The 26,687-nt window shown below is 38.1% G+C and overlaps 1 protein-coding gene across 2 annotated transcripts in view; it reads right to left on the minus strand.

The window, feature by feature from the left end:
* Positions 1–26,687, minus strand: part of CPQ (carboxypeptidase Q) — a 660,399-nt gene that overhangs the window by 286,264 nt on the left and 347,448 nt on the right. The window lies entirely within an intron of this gene.

The following is a 26,687-nucleotide window of genomic DNA, read 5'->3' on the forward strand; positions in this document are numbered from 1 at the left end:
TTCACTGATGAGTTTATTATTGATAGCTCCATTAATGCAGTCAATGGTCATTATTGTATATCAGTAATCTCTGACTTTGATAAATATTTTGTCATGGTAATATAGAGAAGAATTAAAGAAAGGTGTGAATTACTGTCTTGTTTTTAAAAATATACTCTCCAATGTTCATAGATGTCACTTCATCATCTCATTTTCCACCTGGGAATTAGAAATAATATAGAATGCCAGGAGTATGTTTCCTTTTAGGAAGAACTCTAAAGGCACAAAAGAAGAGAGAGAGAGAATCTGATGGCCAGAATATAATGAAAAAAGTGTCATATTCCAGTACCTGAGTTGGAAAGAGAAGACGAAAGATTGGAGTTACATTATTAATCTGCTCCATGTATCTTCTCATTAACAATCAATTTGAGAATAAAGAGAAAAAATAATAATAATAAAATAAATGTAGTGTGGATTCCTGGATCAGATCTTAGAACAGAAAAGGGGTATTAGGGAAAAACTGAAGAAATCTAAATAATGCATAGATCAATACTGACTGATAAAAAAAAATACTGACTGATCAACTGTGACAAATGTACCACACTAGTGTAAAATGCTAATAATAGGGAAACTGGGTGTAGGCTATATGGGAAGTGCACACTATTTTCATAATAATTCTGAAAATTTAAAACTGTTCTGAAATTTTAAACAGCTTACTTTAAAAAAAGATAATGGTCATAAATTTCCATAATTTCTGCTCCAATTCTCCATTTTAAACTCACAAGTTTCTAAAACTCTTGGGAGAAATGAAGTGGTGTAAGGGAGAATATTCTTTGGTTTATTTCACATCCATGATCCCTTTGGATTCTAGGACTTTCTGAGCTGTAGGTAACAACCTTCACTATGCTTTCAACATGCTGTGTACCATCACAACACATAAATGGGCACTAGAAGATCGAGTGTGTATTAGGATATTTTATCAGCAAACAACAACCAATTTTGGCCAGCTGGGACAAAATAAAGGGCTTTATTGGAAATATATGGGGCAGCTCATGGAATCTAGGGAGCTGCTGCATGTCTTTCCAATAAAGAGCTACCCAATGAGGCTTCATAAATGATGGGAAGCAGGCAGCTTAAAGGCAGGCAAGAGGATTTCCTGTTTTCTCTTCAGAGAACTCCCTTGAAAGCAATCAGCTCTAGCACTTTTCCATTCTTAAGGGAATCTGTTCAAAGCTCAAACTCTCAGCACAGAGATAGAAAGCCTGGGCGTCCTCATTTGAATCATGCGACCACCTCCAGGCAGAATAGAACAGAATATCTTAATTTTATGCTACCTAGCCTGCGACAAAATGGGAGAGTAAGTTCACCCTAGTAACTAAGGTGTTATTTGCAGAAGAGGAAGCAGACGCTGGACAAGCTAAAACATCAGCTGTCAATATAGCTGTCCCTTCAAGGAACTTACAGTCAATCCAAAGGGAAGGTTGAGACAAGCAAGATATTTGGACCCAAGCATCCAGAAATAGAGGACTGAGGTGACAAGTTACAAAGCAGAGAAGTGGGAACCTCAAGAACGAATCTTCAAAACCTCTCCTCAATAGTATGAGCTCCATAATGGAGGACAATTGAGTTCCTCTGGGAGAGGAGCAGTCAATAAGAAATAAGTATGGAGAAATTCAAATGACACAATGCATCAATGAAGAGAGTAGTCCATTTGGTCTTCGTTTATGATGTGTGTTTTTCTTATTTCTTCTTTTGCAAATCTTATTTTTAGAGTACATTTTTTTTTTTTTTTAGAATATGCACAAATCCATGAACAAAAAACAAAAAAATGCGTTCAGTTGTAGGCATGCTTCCAATGATTAGCTATAGTTCCTCTGGTGTTCAGCATTGCTGCTGCAGACTTCTAGGTATACACCATGCATGCTCCTAGAAGAGGAAGGTATAGACACTTCAGGGAGACTGTCTCCACAGGACAGATACTGAAAAAGAGCCTTCTTAAGGCCCCAACTCTTTAAAAAAAAAAAGTAGGCCATTGCAGTGGCAAGACGGAAAGAACTTTTGCAGGCATCAGTTGTCACTGAGAACGTGAGTGCTAAGGACTATTCAGTAGTTCCCTGGCTCTCTAGTGCCTCTCCTCTTTCATGTCAAGTGAGGCAGGTAAAGCAGATAACACAAGAAATCACCATCCTGTGTCACATTCCATCTTTTCTTATAACTTAGAAGATTTCCTTCTGATTATTCCTTCAGTGATTTCAATGCCAAAGAGCCAACTGCAGTAAGTATTTTTTCCCATTTTTGATGGCACAATGGGCCATAACTGGCAGAAATGTATGTCACAAGTCAGTCTCTAACTTATGATTTAGGTTTATATCAACAAATTCCTTCAAACTGCCAAGTGTTAGTCTATCCGAGCAATCGCCTCATTCCTGGCATATTAGCATGTCACTTCCTATTCTATATACTGGGGACCATGTATGGCTAGTTGGAGTCAGCAAACCAGCTTGAAATTAGCTGGTGGAACGGTGGAATTCTGACAAAAAATTCCTCACTATAATTTTAAGATAAATCATCCCAAAATGACAAATCAGGACCAGGGCTATATTCTCCTCATCGAAAACTAAGAAGCTTAATGGAAAGGAAAATACCAAAGCTTCAAGGAAAATTACTATTAAGAATACTGTATTTCAGATTTCTGAGCACAAATGAATTGTATTTCCTAAATCTGCTCAAAGGATAGATATGAAAACCTCACAGTCTTCATATCTATTAAGTTCCTACCACCAATACTTGCTAAAAATGCCACGGAGGATTCCCAGAGCTCCGCACAGGGCCTTGTTCTTGTCCTTTCACAATCTTGCTAACATTGCTATAAACACCTCTGTGATGGAGGCATTCAAGGAATGAATCAAAACTTTTTCTCATATCTAGGTTGTTGTAACTATCGCTGCCTTTGTATATCTGTAAAGTCCTTGGGATGATGTCTCCTTTCAAAAAACGAATCAAAACAAAAAACAAAAACTTCAAGCCCAAAAGAGGTGAAGTTTCCTTATGACGTAAAGGTACTCAATAAATGTTCATAAAATTAATTTATAAATGAAAGTATAAGTAGTGCTAATATAATTTGTCTATTGAAAAACAACTAAATTTGTTTTGGCTATGTACCCAACTTACCACCACAATCCCCCAACACACATGTGGCACAATATTGTAGAAAAGCTTGAACACAATGAAGTAGACAGGAATTATTCTCTGTAAAAGTCATTTATAACCATTTGTAAACCTAACATGTGATTAGGAAACATAATTTTGCAATTTCTTTTCAGTTGTGTTTCAGGGAATCATGTGGGTATACAAACAGCAAAGTAATAGTTGAGAAGTAAATGACCATAATATTGTTTCTTTTTTTGTAAAACTTTCAGCAATCAGCAAAACTTTGGACTGATAACAATAATTTATAAATAGCTAGACAACCGTAACAACTTCCCTAAATTGCCTCTTTGAAATTTCAGCTGGTAAGGAATTCTCCTGTGAGATGAGAAATAGAACATTTACAAAATACAAACAATTTACTCTCCATCTGGAAATCACAACTTGGAGTCTTGGTTAGAAAGGGAATTGGAAAGTATTATCCCATAAAGCTTGAAAGCTTCTGATGAATGGGGTTCCAAAACACTGAACTTATAGAGGACAGTCTAATCTATTAACTTTATCTTCAAACATCTCATACACCTTCACTCTTGCAAGGCCCCTTCGCCTTGCAAGAGCAGGGTTACCGCAAAGCTCCCTGCCCCTTATTTTTGTTTGGAATGGACTATCCACCACCTTGTGCTGGGGAAGCACGTGGAGTTCACAACGTGAGAGCAGTCAGATATATGCTTTCCTGGAAACATCATAAGGATGCTGTGATTGGATCAGCAAGACTTCGGGAGCAAAAAGCAAGGGACCATATGTGTTATAAGCATTTGTTAACATGCCACCAGCCCCACCGGCACTGTGGACAGCCGGCCACATGTAAGGTCATCTGGAGCTTCATGTGGTGCCTGACTGCCTCGCTCAATGCTTCCGCATATTTAGTTGAATCAAAGGGTTTAATACAGAACCCTCTTCATATCAAAGAGTAACGGTTCTTTTTCCCTAAGCTTATCATTTCTGAAGCCTCTCATTTCTAAGAGAAGTAGGGTATATGCTTATCAGCCCACAGGGGCTTGTGGTTTGGTGGGAGCACAGGAGCAATAGAAAGCACAGGAGCAACACACGGTCCCGGCTCGTGGGGTCCGGGATGTGACCATCAGCTGAGTTGTCTGCGTGGCCCCTCCTGCACATGGCCTTCATCAAAGTGCTCCTGCACTTCTGCTTTTCCTCACTCTGGGTTCACGACAGCCCCATTTACAGATAAAAAGAGAAGATTTCAAAGGAGAGCATGTGGAAGCATTCTATGCAGCTAGCGCAGATTTGATCTTTGAGACTATTTAAAGATTCTAAGCCTGCAGCAATATAACTGGGTTGTTTCTCTTAATACTCCTTAGATGTAGGTCAGATTCTACTGTTTCCTTCAAAGAACTGGCAAGAGAGATTCACATTCCTTTATTTTAGCATTATGCCTATAAAACTCTAAAAAAAACCTATATAAAGTCACGCATTTAGTCTAGCGCAGGCCTGATTTAATACAATTATGAAAAAATAACCTGTTTATATGCCCCTGAGTCCTCAAAAATTGCCTTATCTTTTAATGCACTTTTTAATAAGCATTTTTAGTCATTATTATTATGCTGAAACTTTGAGAGTTTTCTCACATTAAAAGGCCAGATTAAAACAAACAACATCCTCACAGAGATGCACTTGGCACACAGAGGGTATTTTCACATTCATATGAAGGATAACAGAAAGAATGCCTTTCTGGCTGCCTTGCTCTCAGTGAAAGGAAAAGAAATGAAAGTAACCTGAAGTGAAAACCCACTGATGTTATAAGACTTGACTTCTAAAGTACAAAGCTTTATAATACTATTTTTTTCTCTTTCCATAAAATGAATGCATTTCATATGTTAAAAGAATCCTGACAGACCTTTGTCTAGCAAAAGCTTCCTAATGAGGAAAAAATATCAAAAATGAATCGCTCATCTGGTTCTGGGGAGCAAGATCAGACAAAATGATGTTCTTGAATTATGTAGCACTTTGCATACAGCAGCTCACTTGATCCTCACAGCACCAGCCAGTGGGTGGGTACCATTACTGTTACTTTACAGATGGGGAAGGTGAGGCTCAGAGTACTGATATGAGGTCACACCATTCAGCTGCAGAGTCAGGACTCAACCCCAGAGTCCTGACTATACAGCCCACGTGGTTACCTTCTGAATAACGCTGCCCCTGTGCTGCTTTCTAAACCTGCATTCAGTAGAATTCCCACAGAAACAGCAGAAATCATGGGAAAATCAGACTAAATCAGGTTATGTAGGAAAACCTCAGAATGCCAATATTTACATTTTTTAAATGTATATGGTTCTACACATGGTGAATAGGAGGATTTCTGAGATTAAAAGATTTCATTTTATTGCCAGAAATGACTGCTTTTCAGTAAGCCTGCTTATTACATTGTGGGCCTGGATGTCTCAGTGACAGCATGACAGGAAGAGCGTGGGCATTACACAGGAGAGACTGGATGTAAGTGAAATGCATCGTGACGCTATTATCACCAAGATTTGTTAACCCTACTATAAGGCACTGACAAAACACGTGGGCAAATGCAAAGAGGGCTCGTCATTTGTATAGGGCACTGGGACAAAAAGGCAAGCACAAGATCCATAGACTTTTCTCTCACTGAGCCCTCAGATGCCTATTGAGAACATGTGCCGGCTTAACCCCTACTGGCCTGAACTTGAACTTGGCAGGAAGAAATGACTTAGATGATCTCATCTATGAACTGCATTTTTGAAGTAGCAAACTAGTCATTCACAGCTGGAGCAAAGGCTTTTTCTGGTGTTGTCTTGTACGTTTTGTTTTAGTTTGGTTTGGTTTTGTAACTATTTCCAGTAGAAACCTTTGTCTCTTGCTCTACCTCTTTACTTGCCCACGGGGTCCTTCTGGTGGCTAGAAGGCACATGGCTCACTAAAATATGACTATAATTCAAGGAAATGGTTTTGTTCTTCTTGGAGCATCCTCATTCTAAAAAGCCCTAACTATACCTACTAATTTAGAGATAATAAGACTAATTCCTATTTGTTTCATCTCTCAGTCCTCTCTTACATGTGCTAGTGTAACAGTGAGAGTCTACTTAGAACAAAAGGAAGCCCACACGTTGAGTTTCTCAGACCCAGGTTCAAGTGCTCACTCAATCTTTAGTGTAACCTCAACAAGATACTTGGCCTTTCCAAGTTTCAGTTTCCCCAACTGTAAAATAAGAGTAATGATACGATTATAACACTATTTCACCAACTCCATATTAAATGAGAATCTACATTTTAAAAAGTACTTTACAGATTAAAAGAATTATACAAATGTACAATGGGTGAAAAGGATAGAAAAAGGGAGCAATCAGTCTAGATATACCTTAGTAAGAAAAAGTCTTGGGATATATTGGTCTTAGAAAATACTATGACTTTCAGTTCCAAGTCTGTCATTAACTAGATGTACAATATTGGGCAACGTATTTAATCTCTTTGGACCAATATTTTTTCATCTATCATAAATGTGAATGGAAAGAAGGCAAGAAACCATTGGCCACCCAATGGGTTAGGATTTATATGTCCTCTCTTATTTAATCCGAACAGTACGCTTCACAAGAAGCATTCTGATATCCACTGTGACAGATGGGGAGAGCTAAGACACCCAAACACACAGCACACAGTGGTGGCTCAAAATTCAAACCCTGTTCTGCTGACTCCAAAGCTTATGCTCAACCTGGTTAAGTACCACACAAAGGAAGAAGAGTGACCATGCCTTTGAGCTAGATGATTTCTGAGGATTTCTTTTAATTCTAAAATACAAGTCTAAAATTTGATATGTTTTTCAACTTAATGAAAAATAAAAGCCTAAGTAATGCAGAGTTTAATATCTTTATTTTCTATATACCTCCCTCCACAAATGTTCCCTTGTTTTTCAGAGACAGGCAGACTAGCTTCTAATGGGCTGATCAAAGTTCCTTAGATTTTCACTCCCAACTCTTCTCTGGGGGATGGACCAGACTCATGTCACTGGGCTATTGTAATTCATCTCTCTTCTCACAAAAACACAGGCCAAAACAGCAAGACAATCACAACTGGCTCCCAATACTTTGAGAAAGATCTGCCCACATATCCTGCTCCATTGACAGAAAAACCCAGCTCGCTCGCTCTCTTTCTCTCTCTCAAAACTGCTGAATCTATAGCACGATACTCGCATGGTAAGTACATGGAGAAGAGAGGGAGAAAACCACTGAGGAATTCTCCTTTCTGACCAGTGCCTGTGACAGAAGGAAAGCATTAAAGGAAAGCTGCCTTGTATTAAGTACAAGGTCTCTAACTCCATTTTATTTCCATTGTTACTGATGTAATTGTGAATTCCTGTTGCATTTATAATTAAGAAACAGATGGTAATGCTTAGTATTAAGCAATGAGGAGTGGCCATTAAAACTATCTAGAATGCCAGCAGTTGCACATGATATCATAGGTTTAGTTTACCATAACAAAGTTTTATATCCATGAGAAAAGAGGAAGAGAAATAAAGGCCATTTTTTTCTCACAAATCCATTCACATCACAGCTGTCCCCTCACTGAGGGCACATTGCATATTACAGGCAGGCCCCAGACACTTTCCTAGCTGGACACAAAATGGAGCACATCTTGGTTTTATTTTTATTATAAATTGTCATCACAAGTGGCAAAACATGAAATCCAAGATAGAACATTCACCACACTATGGAAATGCGGTGAGGAACCTGAGAATCACTAAAACTGCTTGGGTGATGGGGCAGGCTAAGGGTAAAGGGAAGAATTCCAGAATACTGTGGGAACATGGCCGGCAGCCTAGATCTCCTGGAGAATGTAAGAGGCTATTAGATTGTGACATAAAAACAAAACAAAACACCCCTCCCCCAAAATACATGTATACATGTGGTATGTGTATGTATAAAACTGAAAAGAAATGGCTGTATAATTTTTCCAGTAAGACAAACTTTAATAACAATTTCAACTAGTTAAGAAAGTAATCTGTCTCCTATTCCCCCACTCATACACATGAATGTTTTTGCCTTTAGTAATCTGAGCTTCCTGAACAATGTCTCAGCCCTCAATCTGCCTCCAGATTCTTTTCTGAAGTAATTTCATCTCACTGGAGTCACACTGCAGTCTCATAGGGATCCAGTTCCCACGGTGGGGAGGTCACTCTCTAAACCAATGTACCCATCCAGACACTAGCTCTCACTCATATCAGTTTGTTTCCAGCCTCCTTAACAGTGCCAACATCCATTCTAAGTCACTAGTTTCAGAAACATGGAAACAACGTGGCTTCACCTTTAGAGCATGCTAAGGGAGATAATTATAAGACCTTTCCATTATAAACAGTGCTATACATCCCAAAATAATGAGAAAAAAGCTTTAAGAATTCAGAAATACATTGTCGTGGTGGAACACTCTCTCCCCAACTTGAGAGAGAGAGAGAGAGAGAGAGAGAGAGAGAGAGAGAGAGAGAGAGAGAGAGAGAGACAGAGAGAGAGACAGAGAGAGAGAGACAGAGAGATTAAATAGGGAGGTAGTATAAAATAAAGAGAGTGCAGGGACAGGTAGAGCCCTTAGAACCATTAGTAAAAATGTTGAAAGTCTGTGAAGTCATTTTCTGCCTGGATGATCCTTAAGAAAATGTACTTAATTTTCAAAGCCTCCCATTATGTGACAATAGTCACACTTTAGAGTCATTATCAGACTCTTTTTTTTTGTCAGAAAAGCAAATGAAAGGCAATTCATACAAACGCTTTTGCCAACATTTTCCAACCAACAGCACATTTATTAACTGTAGGACAGGATTCAACAAGTCTTTTCTCATGACCTGCACAGGACACAGGAGAAAAACCCTATAACTGAGAAAGGAGAATGCCCATCCACATTGCCCAGAATAATGCAGAGGCTTAGCTGGATACTAGGAATGAGGCTTGAGACAGACTGGAAACAGCACATCAAAGGAAACAGGATACTCCACAGCACAGTAGTATGGCTATGCTCTAGCTAATTAGTGAAGCCATTTAAACAAGTGATTGGCTCTGCTTTCAAAATTCTGTATACCTTTTCTGTGATGGAGACTGCTAGTTAGTCACCAATTCTGTTCTCCTCTTCTTTCATGACATTATTAATAGAGGCATAGCTGGGTTTATTGATACTCAGCTAGGCTACTTTCCCAGTGTGCCTTTCACTTAGGCATGGTGGTGGTTTTAAGCTCATCAGTGGCTTATGAATGAAAGAGATATGTGCCACTTCCAGGTCTGAGACTCAAGATGTTTCATGTTCTCCTTCTCTTTACCAAGCCAGCTTCTGTGATGCAGATGATGTTATTATCCTGGGTAATAACAGAGCAACAAGATAGAAGGAAACTGTACCCTGAATGTCCATGGGGAGCTGAGCCACTCGACAAATATGGAGCATTCATAGCAAGCCTGCTACATAAGCAATGAATAAGCTTCTTTGTTATTTGAGCCACTATATTGTTGAGTCTCTTTGTTATAGCTGCTAGATTTTAACTAATACATTCCCCAAATAGGAACAAAATATACTATGAATATAATTCATTGGCCAGTATTTGTTTTCCTCATCTACTAAGCTCCCTCTATCAATCTGCCTTGGCAAATTCTCCTTCTTCATTAGTTTGGCAGATCCTATTTTCTAGTAGGCACAGAAACATAACTAATAGAAGTTCTGTCATTTTGATATACTAGAAATCTTTCAAAGGTTCCTGAGCAAACTCAGTCAGACATGTGTGTGTATATATATATATATATATATATATATATATATATATATATATATACACACATGTATATTTAGCATAGGAATATGCATATAAAAGGTACTATATATATATGTATATATATATATACATATATAGGGGTGGGGTGGGTCTACACAGGCACATGACATAGACTCTTAGTCACATAGATGTCTATTCTAAGTAATTAGCACCATCTCTCTTATCCAGTTTATTCTGATATGTTTTGCTAAGACTTATGATTTTGGTAGGGGAAAGTATCACTATTCATATTACATGAAGGGAAACAAAGGCTCAGGAGAGTTAATATAATTCTCAAGGAATGCAAGGCTCTGTTCTGGGACAAAGCTCACCACCCTTCCTTGCATTGTCTAGGACCGCATTCTCACAGTCTGATCCCTGGATGCCCACGTAAAATACTGAGTCCGGGTGTCCCCTCCACACCCAGGGAATCAGAACTGGCTAGGGGCCTGGCAGGAATCTGTATTTTTGACAAGTGCCTCAGCTAATTCTCATGAAAATTAAGCAAAGTACTGTCCTAGACAATGGACATACCTCAAGCCAGCTCAGCAACAAATCATTAGCTTACGAGAAAAATCATTTATAAATTTTAATCTAATCACAACTGCATCCCAAGTCTCTTACCCCAGAATTTTAACCTTTTATCTGCCCTGGTGCCCCCAATTCTTTTCCTAGCCTTTTACCAACATAATCTGGCTTCTGGAAGCTACTGTGATATTTCTATACAGGCTTTAGCATGAAAACAATTTTTTTTCTTTCCTTTGATTTGGTTTCAAAAAGACTAGATTATTATTTATTTATTTATTTTTTTTTTTGCAAATGGTGCTACTCAGAATTTTTATATTTTCTCCACTTAGATTATTTTTTTCAAAAGAAGATTCACAATGTATAAAGAGAAAACAAAGCCAAAGAAGTCCCAAAGCAGAGCAATTGGTTGGCAACTACAAGCTTGTCTTAGTTGGAAGAAAGTCCTGCTTTTCTTCCTCAGCCAGCACTGGGGAACCCTGACCCAAGGCCCACAGTTTAGGCCAAACCACCTTTGATGTTTTGCTTTCTTCACAGACCCATTGCTCTTCTCAGATGGGCACCAGCTATAATCTGGGAGACAATCTGATAACCAGCTTCTGTGAGTCAAAGTTCATTAGCTGTTCTTAAGCTGCCTTCCAGTTTCCTGTCCTATTGTTACAGCTGTTGTGCCTGCACCCTTAACCACATGCCTCTGGGCCACTGTCCACTCAGCACCTCACTTCACAGTACTGTCCTAAAATCAAAGAATATGCATACTTGGAAATGACTCTGCAGAAATCAGCTCACACAGTGTTGCTGTGTTGCACAACTCCAAGAGGCACAATTCATATTCCATTTGGATGAATTCATTTGGATGAACAGTACCCATGGAGTTCACACAATGCAAATAGTACTGGCAGTACTATTAAACCATAAAATGGTTCCTAAACTGTGCATCAGAATGACCCGGGGAGTTGATCGCAATTGTGGATTCTGGGCCTCTCTGCTCCTTCACCACCTTACTTTCTCTTTCCTTTACCTGAATTGTGGTTAATAGGTCTAAGATGGGGCCCTTCTAAAAAAAGCATTTGTGGTAATTTAATAGTCAGCATGGTTTGGGAAGAGATAATATCACCAACTCTCCCATTTTGCAGGAGAATGAACTGACTCTCCAAAGGACTACATGACAGGTTAAAGTCACACCCAGCTGGTAAGCCAAAACTGCAGTCAGGTCCCAGATCTCATGACTTTCAACAAGGGTCTTTTGTCTCCAACATTTAAACAACAACAATAACAGAAACAAAGGAAAACTGAACAACAACAACAGAAACATTACCAGGAGGGCAAAGAGTGCTATGTGACATCTCAAAGTCAAATATGAAATGCTAATTATATTCTCCTTTGCGTGGGTCACCTGGACCACAGCTTCCTTCCATGGCAAATGTGGTCCCATTTATGCATGAACACAAAACTCTTGATGATGTACTGAGAAGGGAAAGTTAGGAGATTAGTGTTAGATTGAAATAAATAATTTTAAAGAAAAATTGGGTCCTCTAAGGCTAACTATCAAGGATGGTATTGAGTAGGAAGTCTGCTGGCTGCTGTGGATTATGTGACCTCCACAAGATCACCATGTGCAGCGTTTGGCTATGTCAGGCAGACTCAGAGGACTGATTCATGCCAATCCAACACATAAAAGCATGATCAAGGAGCCAGAGGGCCCATTTACCATTTTATAGTGGGAAGTATTTCTGCCTTGAGAAGTATCCAAAGTCTGCTACCCAGAAATGAACACTTCTTGCAATGAGGCAAGGACACTTTATTTTTTTTTAATTTTAAAAATTTCTTTATAATTAGTTTTAGGTGTACAAAACAATGTAGTTAGACATTTACACCCCTCACAAAGTGATAACCCTCATTCCCCAATCTACTGTCCCTCTGACATCGTATATAGCTGTTATAGTTTAATTGACTCTATTCCCTATGCTGTACTCCACATCCTGTGACTACATATATTTTAAATTATAGTTGACGTTCATTATTATTCAGCTTCAGCTTCAGCTTCAGGTGTATACTGCAGTGGTCAGGCACCTACACCATCCATGAAATGGTCTCCCTAATAAGACAATTGTCCATCAAATAACCTACAAAATCCTTACAACATTGATTATATTCCCCAGACTGTCTTTCATATCCCTGTGGCAATCTTATGGTTACCGATTGTGCTTTCTAATCCCCTCACCTTCTCCCTCAACCCCTCCCATCTAGCAAGCCTCAGTTTTTCCTCTATATCTCTGAGACTATTTCTAATTAGTTTCTTCATTTATTCTTTTCTTTAGATTCCACATATAAGTGAGATCATATGGTATTTGTCTTTCTCTGTCTGACTTATTTCACTTAGCAATGTTCTTTAGGTCCATCCATATCGTTGCAAATGGTAAGATTTCATTCTTCTTTATGGCCAAGTAATACTCCATTGTATGAATGTACCACAGTTTCTTAATCCAGTCATCTACCGATGGGCATTTCGGTTGTTTCCATGTCCTGGTTATTGTGAATAGCGTTGCAATAAACATAGGGGTGGCATGCATTTTTTCGAATTATCATTTTGGATTTCTCTGGATAGACACCTAAGAGTGGAATTGCTGGGTCATAAGGTAGTTCCATTTCCAGTCTTTTGAGATACCTCTATACTGATATCCATAGTGGCTGCACCAATCTGCAATCCCACCAGCAGTGCACGAGGGATCCCTTTTCTCCACATCCTCACCAGCACTTGTTGTTTGTTGATTTATTGATGATAGCCATTCTGACTGGAGTGAGGTAGTATCACATTGTGGTTTTATTTGCATTTCTCTAATGATTAGTGAGGTTGAGCATTTTTTCATATGTCTGTTTGCCTTCTCTATGTCCTCTTTAGAAAAATGTCTCTTCATGTTCTCTGCCCATTTTTTAATTGGGTTGTTTTTTGGTGTTGAGTTGAATGACTTTTTTATAAATTTTGTATATTAACTCCTTCTCAGATGTATCATTGACAAATATCTTCTTCCATTCAGTAGGATGTGTTTTTGTTTTATGGATGGTTTCCTTTGCTGTGAAAAAAACTTTTTAGTTTGATGTAATCCCATGTTTTTTTTTTCTCTTATTCACCTTCCCTAGGGGAAATATCAGTAAAAATATTACTAAGGATAATGTCTGCAAATTTACTTCCTATATTTTCTTCTAGGAATTTTATGGTTTCAGGTCTTACATATAAGTCTTTAATGCATTTTGAATTTATTCTTGTATATGGTGTAAGGAGATGATCCAGCTTCATTTTTTTGCATGTGTCTTTCCAGGTTTCCCAGCACCATTTATTGAACAGACTGTCTTTACCCTAAAGCAAATTCTTGCTTCCATTGTAATAGGTCATATAGGCATAGATTTATTTCTGGGCTCCCTATTCTGTTCCATTTATCTATGTGTCTGTTTTTATGCCAGTACCGCGCTGTTTTGATTCCTGTAGCCTTGTAGTATAATTTGAAGTCAGGTATTATTATACCTCCCACTTTGTTCTTATTTCTCAAGACTGCCAAGGCTATTTGTCGTCTTTTATGGTCCCATATACATTTTAGGATTATACGTTCTATTTCTGTGAAAAACGTCCTTGGTAGTTTGATAGGAATTGTGTTGAATCTATATATTGCCTTAGGTAGTATAGACATTTTAACTATATTATTTCTTCTTATCCATGAGCATGGTATATGTTTCCATCTATTTGTATCCTCTTTAATTTTTCTCTTCAGTGTCTTATAATTTTCTGAGTACAGGTCTTTTACTTCTTTGGTAAATTTATTCCTAAATATTTTATAGTTTTTGAAGCAATTGTAAATGGGACTGTTTTCTTAATTTCTCCTTCTGATAATTTATTATTGGTATATACAAATGCAACTGATTTCTGAATAGCAATTTTGTATTCTGATACTTTACTAAATTCATTTATCAGTTCTAATAGATTTTTGATGCAGTCTTTGGGGTTTTCTTTGGGGTTTTCTTTTGGGGTATATATAGTATCATGTAATCAGTATATAATGACAGTTTTACTTCCTCCTTACCAATTTGGATGCCTTTTATTTCTTTTTCTTGTCTGATTTCTTTGGCTAGAACTTCCAGAACTATGTTGAATAAGTGGAGAAATTGGGCAACCTTATCTTGTTCTTGATCTTAAGGGGAACAGTGTTAGCTTTTCCCCATTGAGTATGATGTTAGCTGTGGGTTTATCATATGTGGCCTTTATTATGTTAAGATACGATCCCTCTATTCTCACTTTCTTAAGAGTTTTTATCATAAATTGCTGCTGGATTTTGTCAAATGCTTTTTCTTCATCTATTGATATGACCATATGATTTTTATTTTTCCATGTTGTTAATGTGGTGTATACATTAATTGATTGAGGCAAGGACACTTTAAATACCAATAGCTTACTCCATCAGAAGTTACTTTTGGAGCAAGTCAGATCCAAGGGAATAAGATGTTTTTGTACCATATTTTCTCTCTATGTGACTTTTCCCTGCTCCAAATAAGTTCTGTGATAAGAAACTTTGCAGAAGACGGCAGAAGCTATCAGTCATGAGTACAGAATTCACAGTTTGGCAGACCTGGGTTTAAATTCTGGCTCTAGCACTCATTAGCTGTTCAACAGTCATTTCTGAGTCTCAGTTTTCTACCTCAAAGGAGCCGAGGAGAAATTATATACCGTTTAGTGTGGCGTCAGGCAAATACTTAGGTATTTAGAAAATGGTGGCTATTTTTGCTATTGTTAACATGAAGAAGTGGAGGAGGCAGGCGTTTAACAGCCAGTGAAGCAAACATGATCCCAACAAACCTAATAAGGGAGAAAGTACCCTGGCAATGTTCTTCACTCCTAAAATTCCCTTATCCTCTGTAAGTGCTCACACTGTGGTAAAAGTAAGTTCTTATTAAGTACTGAAACTTACCTGTTAGTCATAATATCAGCTTCCACTATATTCTAAATGTGTTTTTCAAAAAAAACAGTGTCCTTTTTATCACTGAACAATGAAGTATTGCTGAGACGTTGCCCACTCCTCTTTTAGTTTCCACTTTTAGCCCAGGCCCACTTTCTTAGCTTGGCTTTAATGATTTGGGATGGGTGGGGGTCTGAGGGACCTAGAGGAGCAAGGGTTAGAAAGAAGGAAAGGGGGATTAGGAAGGACATCAAGGAAGTGAAGTCATACCAAGTGAAGCATGACTATGCTGCCTTCAAGATAAGCCACAGAAAGACACAACAGGTCATTAAGCAGGTGAATTCACTTGACACAGGAGACTTTTCTGAATGTGCTAGAAATAAAATTTATGCCTTAGAGTTGTTGATGGGACAGAAGAAGATGAGGGAATTTATCCGGTTACTTCCCTCCTGTCCCCTGCTTTCCTCTGGCTGAATTTTACCCCACAGGGAGTTCATTCTCCTGCATTTCCATATTGTATCATCCATCTTTTTCCAATGATCATGGGGGCCTCATCCTAGTCCCCAAGTTTGGTATCTCATCCAAGTCCTAAAGTAGCAGCATGAGAAACTGCAAGCAGGGGACTGAGTGGCCAACAGCACAGTGACCAGCAAGGGCAATTGCTTAGCTCTCTGAGGGCAGGTGACCAAGTGGGTTCCTGGGCAGTGTGCAAGATGCAGTTGCCCAAATGTATCTGAAGAGGCATATAAAATGTATGCCCGATACACCCATCTCCTTCCCTCCCCCCACATATGCTGAACCAGTCTTGGCCTCTCCTGAAGGAAATTTATAACACATAAGAAACTTCTGCTCAGAGGCCAGTATGTAAGTGATAACCAATATTCAGAAGAGCATGAACTTTGAAAAAAGACTACCTGGGGTGAAGCCAAGCTCAACCCCTTAAGAATTATGTGACATTGGACAAGTTATCTGACCTCTTATGCCTCAGTTACGTCGTTTGCTAAATAAGTTTGATAACTGCACCTACCTCACAGACTATTGTGAAAGTGAAATTACTTGTACACACAAAATGATTAGAACAGCACCTGACATGTAGTAAGTGACGTAATACATATTTGCTATTACTAGACATCTATTCTATACTCTGACATCTGATTTCCTAGGCTCTCTGGGTTGGGCCCCACCTCTTCCTTTCTACTCAGTCTCCTAATTAGCTTCCTGATTCTGAGATGAGTTTCATGAACTTAACCCAGTCTATCCCTCTTTGCCTTAACTGACCTTCCTCTTTCCATATCCTGAATATCTCATCTTGTCGATAAATAGCTCTCACTAGCCCACTCCTTTGTCACCAACCTCTCAATCCTGGTCTGCTGATTCCTGTTACTGCCAAATTCCTGGGATGACAAGTATGGAATTATTAATATGTTTTGTAAGACAGTGCAAGTGCTACCAGGACAATCTGAGGCGGGTCTTGGGACTCCAAAGCTCTCCCAAAGTAAATAAAAATGCTAATTGTCTGTCTGACTATGTATCTCAAATCTCTTCAAGAAAGTTCATAGCTCTGTCACTTGCCACCCCAAAGATGAGTTCATTAGGAAGCTGCCAATGAAAAATTATGGCTATGAAGCGATGGAGATTACTATGCTTAACAATTTCAGAGTGGAGTCACTAGGAGCTAATTCACACATAGGAACAGTAATACCTATACAGGATATGGTGCTAAAACAGTGCCTTAATCTGTACAATGAAAGCTCATCTTTCATTTGCGTTCCAAGCTACCTCCCAATTCCTTTACTCCTTACCCTAATTTCAAAATAAATGGTTAAATTTATTGCTACATGGTTTAAAACCACCAGAGTCAAATCTCTGTGACATTCAAAATGCAGTGGACACAGAGCAGCTAAATCAAAGACATTAAAGGAACTCTTAAACAAATCATTATCAAAATACTTGGCAGTAAGTTTCCACTATTGGTAGAAAAGCACAAGCATGTGTCTTTATCTAGTGTTTTCTTCAATTACTTTTTGTGATATTTTACTGCCGATAAGTCTAACCAAGATAAGTATTTTATTCGTGAGTGGGCATACTACTTCACTACTTCCAACTCATCACAAAGTTTCTCTACCTCTTATGATCAGAAAAGAGAAGGCTGGTAATAGTTCTATGGATTTGTTAGGAGAAAATCCAGTCCAATGAACTCTGTACTTCATAAAATCCATACACAAATGAAGTCTCAAAAACACAATGCGATCGTTTGTGGCTATCACCCTGTATTGGTCCCCTCTTGTGCCCTGTCCTCCATCTTCTTGGTCCAACTTTTTAATTTCACAATTGCTGCAGTAATCAGTTGTGCACAGGTGTAACTTGACAACATCTTGCCTCAGATGCATCTGACATCTCTCACTTTCTGCCTGGAGCTTTCTGTGCCTGCTCATGGGTAGGTGGCAGGTATTCATTCAACTGTTCTAAGGCACACATATACCTGGAAGTGCATGGGAGTTAACACCTCCTGGGGCGTCTTTACCAATGGAATCAGGAGCTGGTAGATAAATACTCTCCTCTTTCATTTTCTGGCAGACAACTCTACCTGGCTCCTCAGTGGGTTGCAGTGGGAGTTCACTCTAGTTGCCCATAGTGGTGAGTAGCTCAATAATGAGCCCTTGGATTAGCTTTCCATCCTTTGTTGTTTTCAGTCTTCCACTTCTGTTCCTTGGGATAATTTCTCAAAATAAACTACTTACAGGTAATCTCTGCTTCAGGTTCTGCTTTTCAGGGGGAACCTAATCTAAGAAGACTCCACTGAAAAATTTCTTATTACATCAGCTTTACACATTAAATTAATAGCAATGAACTTAATTTAAAATATTCTTCAAAGCCAAATGTATTCTGATCATATAGGAGATTATCCCCAGGCATCCATCTACTCCAGAAGCCCTATCAAAGTGCATAAGTCCATATACAAATTGGAATGGTTCATGTGAAGACTTGAAGCCATGCATTAGAGATTGGGCTGCATAGAAAAGCATACTGCACCAGAGTTTCACATGCAGAAGGTTTATGCCCTTGGGATGAACACCTGAGAAAGGGAAGGGAAGGACACAGAAAAGAAGAGAAGGAGAAGTCAAGTTGTAATGCAGTCCAACAATGACCTCAGTTGACCCACTGGCAGCTCTATACCTAAAATGGCTTGTCAGAGTTGTCACATTTTGGACTGAAATAACTGGGCTTTTATATCCCAAAATCAATCAGTCATTGGATGTGGACCACACTGTGACAGGGTGTGACTTTGGATTAGTGGCTCTCTGCCAGTGAAACAATCCCCAAAGGAAATGACACTGGAGGCCATCTACTGAGCACATTTCCAGAACCTGGGCCGCCAACAAGTCCTTCCCTGAAGAAATATGTCCCTTAAAAACAACAACAACAACAACAACAACAACAACAACAACACTGAAGAGATGGAGGAGAAATTCAGCTCCGTAAAGAAAACATCAAGTGAAACATAGAGGCTGTTTACAAAAGTGAGATGAGCTCTCATGTGGAAGAGATAATTGGATTTGTCTACTATGGGTAGAACTAAGAACAACTGGTAAAAGTATCCACTTCAGGTAGGAATATTTTATCACAAAATATTTCATATAGGGAGGCAATCTAAAGGACAGAGATGTATCAATAAGTACCTCATGAAGGTGTAAAACAAATTCTAAATATAGAGCAAATCCCAGAGAGAATATTAAGTTCTCATCCAACCTTGAGATTCTACGATTTCAAGAGACAGAGTAATGCTCATAATACAATTGTCACTTATGCATCATTCATAGGCAGCACGATCAGCCCTTAGGCACAAAAATAAATACGAAAGTTCTATTTGTCATAGCTACATGAGGAAATAAAGTTGCTAAGCAATAGGAATACTGACTAGTGACTGCAGACATTTCCCAACTTCTGAACACACAACTTACCATCAAACATCTATCTTCTTACCTACTTACCTACCTACCTGGCTTATTAGCTGCCTTTATCTGTCTATGTATCCACCTATTTATCTTCCACTGTTCTTTGCTGCAAATGAAACATTCGAAGTGTACCATCTCCACTACTGGGCAAAAAAAACAAGATTCCTCTTGTGATCAGAAAGCTGGACATACCTCTCTCCCAAGGTAGCACAAAATCAACATATCAAAACCAAGCTCACCTTTCCTTTGTCCACACCCCACTGCAACCCTTATTCTATATTCCTTTATTTTGTTAGTGGTGGTACTATTAACTCAGATGTTGCAAACCAAAAATGTTAAGAGTTCATAAGTATTAGAGACAGACATACTTGATCATGAAACTGACTTTTCCCATTTACTTATTATATGGACATGAGTAAGTTACACAAACCTCTCTGAGCCTCATTTTTCTCAGTTATATCATTGGGATAATACCTATCTCATCAGGTTGTTTTGCAATAAGAGGATTCTCTTAGGGAGCAAGGGTATCAGGAACTGAAAGAAGAGGACACAAAAGGGGGCCATCAGAGACAACATCGTCTTTTTCATTCCTTTTTTTTTTTTTTTTTTTTTTTTTTTTGCCAAGAGTTGGCTCAAAGTCTCACGATGATAGAGGAGAGTCTCTTCCTCCATCACCATGTGCCCCTCATACTTACTTTTCCTTACCCTCTTACCTTATTTTGGGAAAGCTAAAGCTAGAAGATAACTTAAACAGTTATTTTCAGCCTCATATCTATGTGGAAATACATTCCAAATTCCATATGACCTACTTTTTGTGCAATTGCTGGTAAATTAGCAATTGTTCAAACTTGAAATAATAGAACAAAAAGTCACATTTTAAGTAGGTATCTAGCTCTACCTATGGCTTCTAATACTCTCTCCAAGCCCCTACATTAAATATCAAAGATACATGCTTGATCAAACTCCCCCCATCACTTCACATCGGTGTCCTACCAGTCAGCAGGATCCTTTCTTTTTCCACCACAGCATCTCAATTTTGCCCACAACCTTTCATTGGTTGATATATAGAAAGTTTGATCCTAGGTTTCCTTAACACAGATGCCTCCTGGACATCTCATTTATAATTCTCTATATTCTTATTATCAAATCCAATATGTGCTGTTTCACTGTTGAAGTTCTCACCATCCACAGTAGAACATTTATTAAAATGCTGGAGCTGCACCATAACTCTACTCATTAAAAGAGGCATTAGCCACTGGATGGCTGAATGGCTACTCATTCATAGACTACTATCCTTCTTACTCCCTCTATGCCCCCCTACAAAACTCTACCCCCAAGTGGCCTGAGTTTCTTTCATATCATTGAATTTTTAAAGAATGAAGTATTGTAAGTTTTAATAGCAGTATTATAACAAAGCAACAGTGCATCATCCCACAGTTCACAATTACCCTGATTATTTTTTGCTGCTTCATCCTTTGAATGGTTGGATGTTCTTCTCAAGTACCATAAATAATTCTGTATTTGTTGCCTCCTCAGTAGAAAGAGTCATTTTTTGCTTTCCTTTCTTTCTGGGGAAAAAAAAGAATTGTTCCCCAGTACTACTAATCTCAAAGCATGATTTAACTTTCATTCATGAATAACAACTCTGAGCCAAAGCTGAGGAAAACTGAGGCTCAGAGATCCTGAACAGCACAGGGCAACATCATGGATGACGCAGCCCCAACATCTTCTGTCCATGTGTGTCTCTGCTCAAGATTCCAGTTCTTAGTAGTGGGAGTTGGCAGTCCACCAGAAGCACAAATATTGGGAAAGGGACCATTCCCAAAGGATGGGATCCTGGGCAGACAAAAACATATACATATATATATATATATATATATATATATATATATATATATATATATTCACTTTGTTGCCCTAAATATAAGAAACAGAACTCAAAGTAACTCCAGATTTTGAAGGAATGATGATCCTTCAAAGTATGAAGGAGAGTCATACTTACTCTGGTACAGAATGGTATACAGATTAAAATGGAACCTCTAACAACTCAAAAGAGCACAATTTTTGAGATTCACCCTTTCTGTGCTTTCAACAGTTTCCTGCAAAAAAAAAAAAAAAAAAGAAAAAAATCGACCCCAAAGTCTTATTCATCATTTATAGAGCCAGTCAGAAACAACTATGTAAACCAGAATTATTTGAGGTAACAGAGAGGATCTGCAACGTAGTGTCACTGTCAAAGACCACATACTTTCTAACCTCACAAGTAGATAAAGAAGAGCACAAAGATTGAATAAGAGCACAGAGCTTAAACTCATGGGCTTCGGAGACTGAATTACAAGGTTTAACCTGCCCACCCCTCACATTTATCAGTCCAGTAGGCATGGACAAATCACCTAATTTCTCTAAACTTCTAATTGACCATCTGTAAAATTAGGAAAATAAAACTACCTGATTCATAGAGTTGTTTGGAAGATTAAACAAGAAAGTAGAAAATAAAATTCCTGACACGTGGTCAACACAAGCTGATGGTTATGATTATTGCACTGAAGGCTCACTTCTATTGGGAATCAAGATCCCTAGCTCTTATGTATTATTCAAAATAAGTAGTTTTCAAAATTACTTAATCTGCTGTGTTTTATCACCCCTCATGTTAATATATTTGCCTTTTGAATGCTAAAATAGGTTACTGGCACTCTGAAAGTAGAATTTTTCTATTTAGTGATATCCTTAAAACACTATATCTTATAATGAAAAGCAATGACAAAGTGTAATACTCTCTTTGATTTCAATATCTAGAGAGTGTACAATGTGATAGCATGCTAAAAAAAAAGAAAGCAAGCATTGATCTGGAAATCAGAATATGGGGATTCCACACATTCCCTTCTCTGTTGGGATGATCCTATACGGAAATCACGTTGAGGTTTGTTTCATAGACTCAAAACCCATAATAATCTTAAATTTCTATTCTAGTTTAACCATTTTATTTTATTAACCATTTCGTTTTATTCTAGTTTAACCGTTTTATTTTCATTAGCTTCTCCTGGTAGAGAAAGAAAAAATTCCTTTTATTCATTAGTTCGTTCATCTATTCATTCATTCACTTTAAAATTTTAATTCAAAAACCATTTTTGAGTACCTACTAATATACATCAGTGGTGCACAGATTTGTGACAAAAGAGAAGCATAAAAAAGACCAATGGAAGCTCTGAAGAGAGAAAAAATACATACGGCTGAGGTGGTTAGGAAAGGCTCCTTGGAAGAGGTGGCATTTGATCAGCATCTGGCATGCAACTGATGCTGAGTAAATATTTAGTAAACAAATCACGTCATTTAATCATTCAATTACACAGTGAATAAATGAACAAAGAATGAGTAGGTAAGATTTCAGCAGATGGATACCGAAAGCGATTGGTATGGGGAAAACGGAGACAGGGAAGTAGAACAGAGAATATTCTGGGTTTCTAGAATACAGATGACCTGTGGGAAAAGATATGGTTTGTATAATATCTTGTAGATGCAGGGCTTTAAGGGCCAGATTTAAGGAGTATTGATTATTATCTTATAGGAAGTGGGGAGCCATTGACTGTTTTTATGGGCCCAGCACACTTCCACTGCGCAACTCTGCTATCTCCATCGACTGTTTTTAAATAGAAGCTTGATAGAGGCATAATTCTACATAGAAGTTTACTTAAGGAATATTGGTTGGGTAGTGGTATACCAGACGAATGGGGAGAGGAAAGACTGGAAGAGAGATGTTAAGGTGGCATCTCTATTGTCCATACACTATCCCCTGAAGAATAAAGAAAGGACTGGATCCAGTACCCTGATTTGTACTGAATCTTGTGCTCTCACATCCAGGCCAATTTTTTTGGATTATGAAAATAGGCAAATGATAGTTTATAGTATAAACTCAAAAATTTTCTGATATAAACACTGAGAGAAAAGAGCAGAAAGTGCTACTTACAAATCTGATCAGAATAAATTCGGGATGAAATATTGTAATTTTGCAAAGAGATGAGGCATAACTAAGAAAGAACATGCATTAACTGGCCATAATTGCTGCTAAAAATTCACATGACATTAATTTAAGTTAGTTTAACCTTAAATTAAGAGTCAAGAATGTGCACAGAATAATAATGTTCTTCATCCAATCATTCATGTTTAATTTAACTAAGAGCATGACAATGACGGCACATTCGGCATGTGGCCACATAGTCATTTTAGAACTTTCCAAAGTCAGTTCTGTTGCCAGGGAGAGAAACCATGTTAACCTCTTCCTGAGCTTCCCTTTGATTATTATTTGAAATTACCCCATCTTAGCAAAGGCCATAAACAGTTCAAAAGACAACTTGAAAATTCCCTAGCTGAATGTTTATTTATATATAACAACATTTTACTGAAAGATTCGTGTATAATCAAAAGATCTAATAAAGGTTAAGTAAATTATAGAATATCCACTTGTTAGAATAACTTAAAGATTTCAAATTTATATTCCAAAGGCTATTTTTCCTGATGTTAAACAAAAATTAGATCTGACACTATCTTCAAAACATAATTATATTAAAATATTCATAGAAGAAAATGCAGGGAAGGAAATGCAGCAAGATGTTAACAGCAATTGTCTTGAGTTAAAGTATTTCTGAGTAAAAATTCTTTTCATTTTTTTCTATTTTCCAGATGAGTAAGTATTAATTTTATATTAAAACCCAACTTAAACAATAAATGTAGTCTTTCTACCAGGAGCTGCTATTAACTCTAGAGACCAGTGGAGCTGGACCTGGGATGCAGAGAGATTTTTGCAACGCAAATAGGAAGGTTGGTTTTATGGGCCTGTCACAGTGGGTAACACATGGCTGGCACTCAATAAATAGTCAGTGAATGAGATATGGCATAGACTAACAAGTCAATTTGGGCAATTGACTTTTTAAAAAATTCAGTCAGTTAGCATGATGCCAAGCAAAACACATAATTGGTTATAAAATGTTAATTTCTACCTGATTGTTGTAGCAGAAGTGGGAGAGTGAAATCCTGGAGAAAATCCAGGTGTTCTTCATTAGCTTGGCCTTACATTTAAGCTTAAAGTTTTCAAAACACAGACCCAGACATTTTAGTGAAGTAACAACATAAGGAGGTGGCTATTTTGGATAGCCTGGACTTCCCTTTCAGTAGGATTTATACACTACATTTCTGTTTTAATTTTTAAACTATATATTTCAATATTTTAATTGCTTTCCTATCTTCTTAAATAATCCATATGGAACTTAATGTCGTGCAGCCTCAGGTCACTCTTAGGCTCATTAGTGGCTACATTGTCATATAATATAGTAAGTTCTTAGAAGATTCTCATACCCTAAATGCTATGGTTTTTGACTGTGAGTTGTCTTATCCTTTATTTACAGTTTCTAAAACGTACCTTGCTGTTGCACAATTTTGTACTTTTTCGCACACACTTTTCTCTTTGCCCAAAATACCCCCTAATAAATTCTTTGTCCATCTACTAAAGTCCTACTCATTGCTCCCATCTTTCAGTAGCCAGCTTTCCTGAGAGTTTAGATATAATTATTCCTTATTGTGTATCTTCTACTCTTTGATTGCTGTATTTGTTTACTCCAAAACTTAGTGGCTCAAAACAATACATATTTATTACCTCACATAGTTTTTGTGGGTAGAGAATTTGGAAGCAGTTTAGTTGCGTGGTTCTGGTTCAAGATCTCTTACAAGGTTGTGGTCACGATGTTGGCTAGGGTTGCAGTCATCTGAAGACTCGACTGGAGTTATTGGTCCACTTATGGGCTGATAACAGAAGGCCTCAGTCCCTCACCATGTGGACCTCTCCATAGGGCTGCTTGAGGATCCTCACAATATGGCAGCCTGCTTTTCCCAGAGTGAGTAACCCAAGAGAAAGAGCAAGGAGGAAGCCACATTGCTTTTTATGTTCTAATCTCAGGTATCACATACCATCATTTTTGTCACATTCTAATCATTAGAAGTAAATCACTAAGTATAGGTTACAGGTAGGAAAGGAGATTCAGCCCCATCTTTTAAAAGGAGATCACAGAATTTGTGGACACAATTGCTCTTATTACATTACATTGTGATTATTTAATTAAACAATTTCATGTTTAGATTGTTTTTTTTATAGTTTTATTTTCTTTTATTTTATTTTATTTTTACATCCCTCACACCGTGAACCCCCCTCCCCCCATCCACCACCACCCCAACCTCACACTGAGCCATCACATTATACACATAAAATTATAGTTGGCATTCATGAATGTCCAGCCTCTGGTGTACAATGCCATGACCAGGCATCCACAGCATCCCTGAGGTGGTCTCCCAAACAGGACACATGTCCATAGGGCACCCAACAAAATCCCCAAACACTATTGAATAAGTTCCCCAAAGTAATTCTCAAAAAACCCTGAGGCCATTCTATGCTCACCAGCCGCCCCCCAATCCCTTCACCCTTCCTCCCATCCCCAACCCCCTCCCCCCTGCCCATCTAACAACTCTCGGTTTTTTGTGTCCCCAAAACTGTTTCTGATTAGTTCATACACATATTCTTTTCTTTAGATTCCGCATATAAGTGAGATCATATGGTACTTGTCTTTCTCTTTCTGACTTATTTCACTTAACATAATGTTCTCTAGAATGGCTATCATCAATAAAATAAATCAACAAATAACAAATGCTGGCGGGGATGTGGAGAAAAGGGAACGCTAGTGCACTGTTGGTGGGATTGCAGATTAGTGCAGCCACTATGGAAAACAGTATGGAGGTATCTCAGGAATCTGAAGATAGAACTACCCTATGATCCAGTAATTCCACTCCTAGGCATCTACCCGGAGAAATCCAAAACTCCAATTCAAAAATCTGTATGCACTCCTATGTTTATTGCAGCACTTTACACAATAGCCAAGATATGGAAACAACCGAAATGCCCATCAGTCGATGACTGGATTAAGAAGCTGTGGTACATTTATACAATGGAGTACTACGCAGCCATAAAGAAAAAAGAAATCTTATCATTTGCAACAACATGGATGGATCTAGAGTGTTTTTTATGACATTCATAAAGCATTTACTTTATGCCATATTAAACTGTAGATTCTGGGCAGTGACTATAGCAAGTTACAGAGGAATCAAACTTTGAATTTCATCTCCCACTTATTAGATGTGTGGAGGGTTTAGTCATTTACTCTAAATCTCAGCTTCCTCAACTTTAAGTAGAAATTGTAATAATCAGCCTTGCTGTCAGGATTAAATGGGATAATATAGGTGAGAGTACACTGCAAACTGAAAGTACTACGCGAT

Source organism: Rhinolophus hipposideros (assembly GCF_964194185.1).
Source record: "Rhinolophus hipposideros genome assembly, chromosome: 13".
In the NCBI taxonomy this organism is placed as follows: domain Eukaryota; kingdom Metazoa; phylum Chordata; class Mammalia; order Chiroptera; family Rhinolophidae; genus Rhinolophus; species Rhinolophus hipposideros.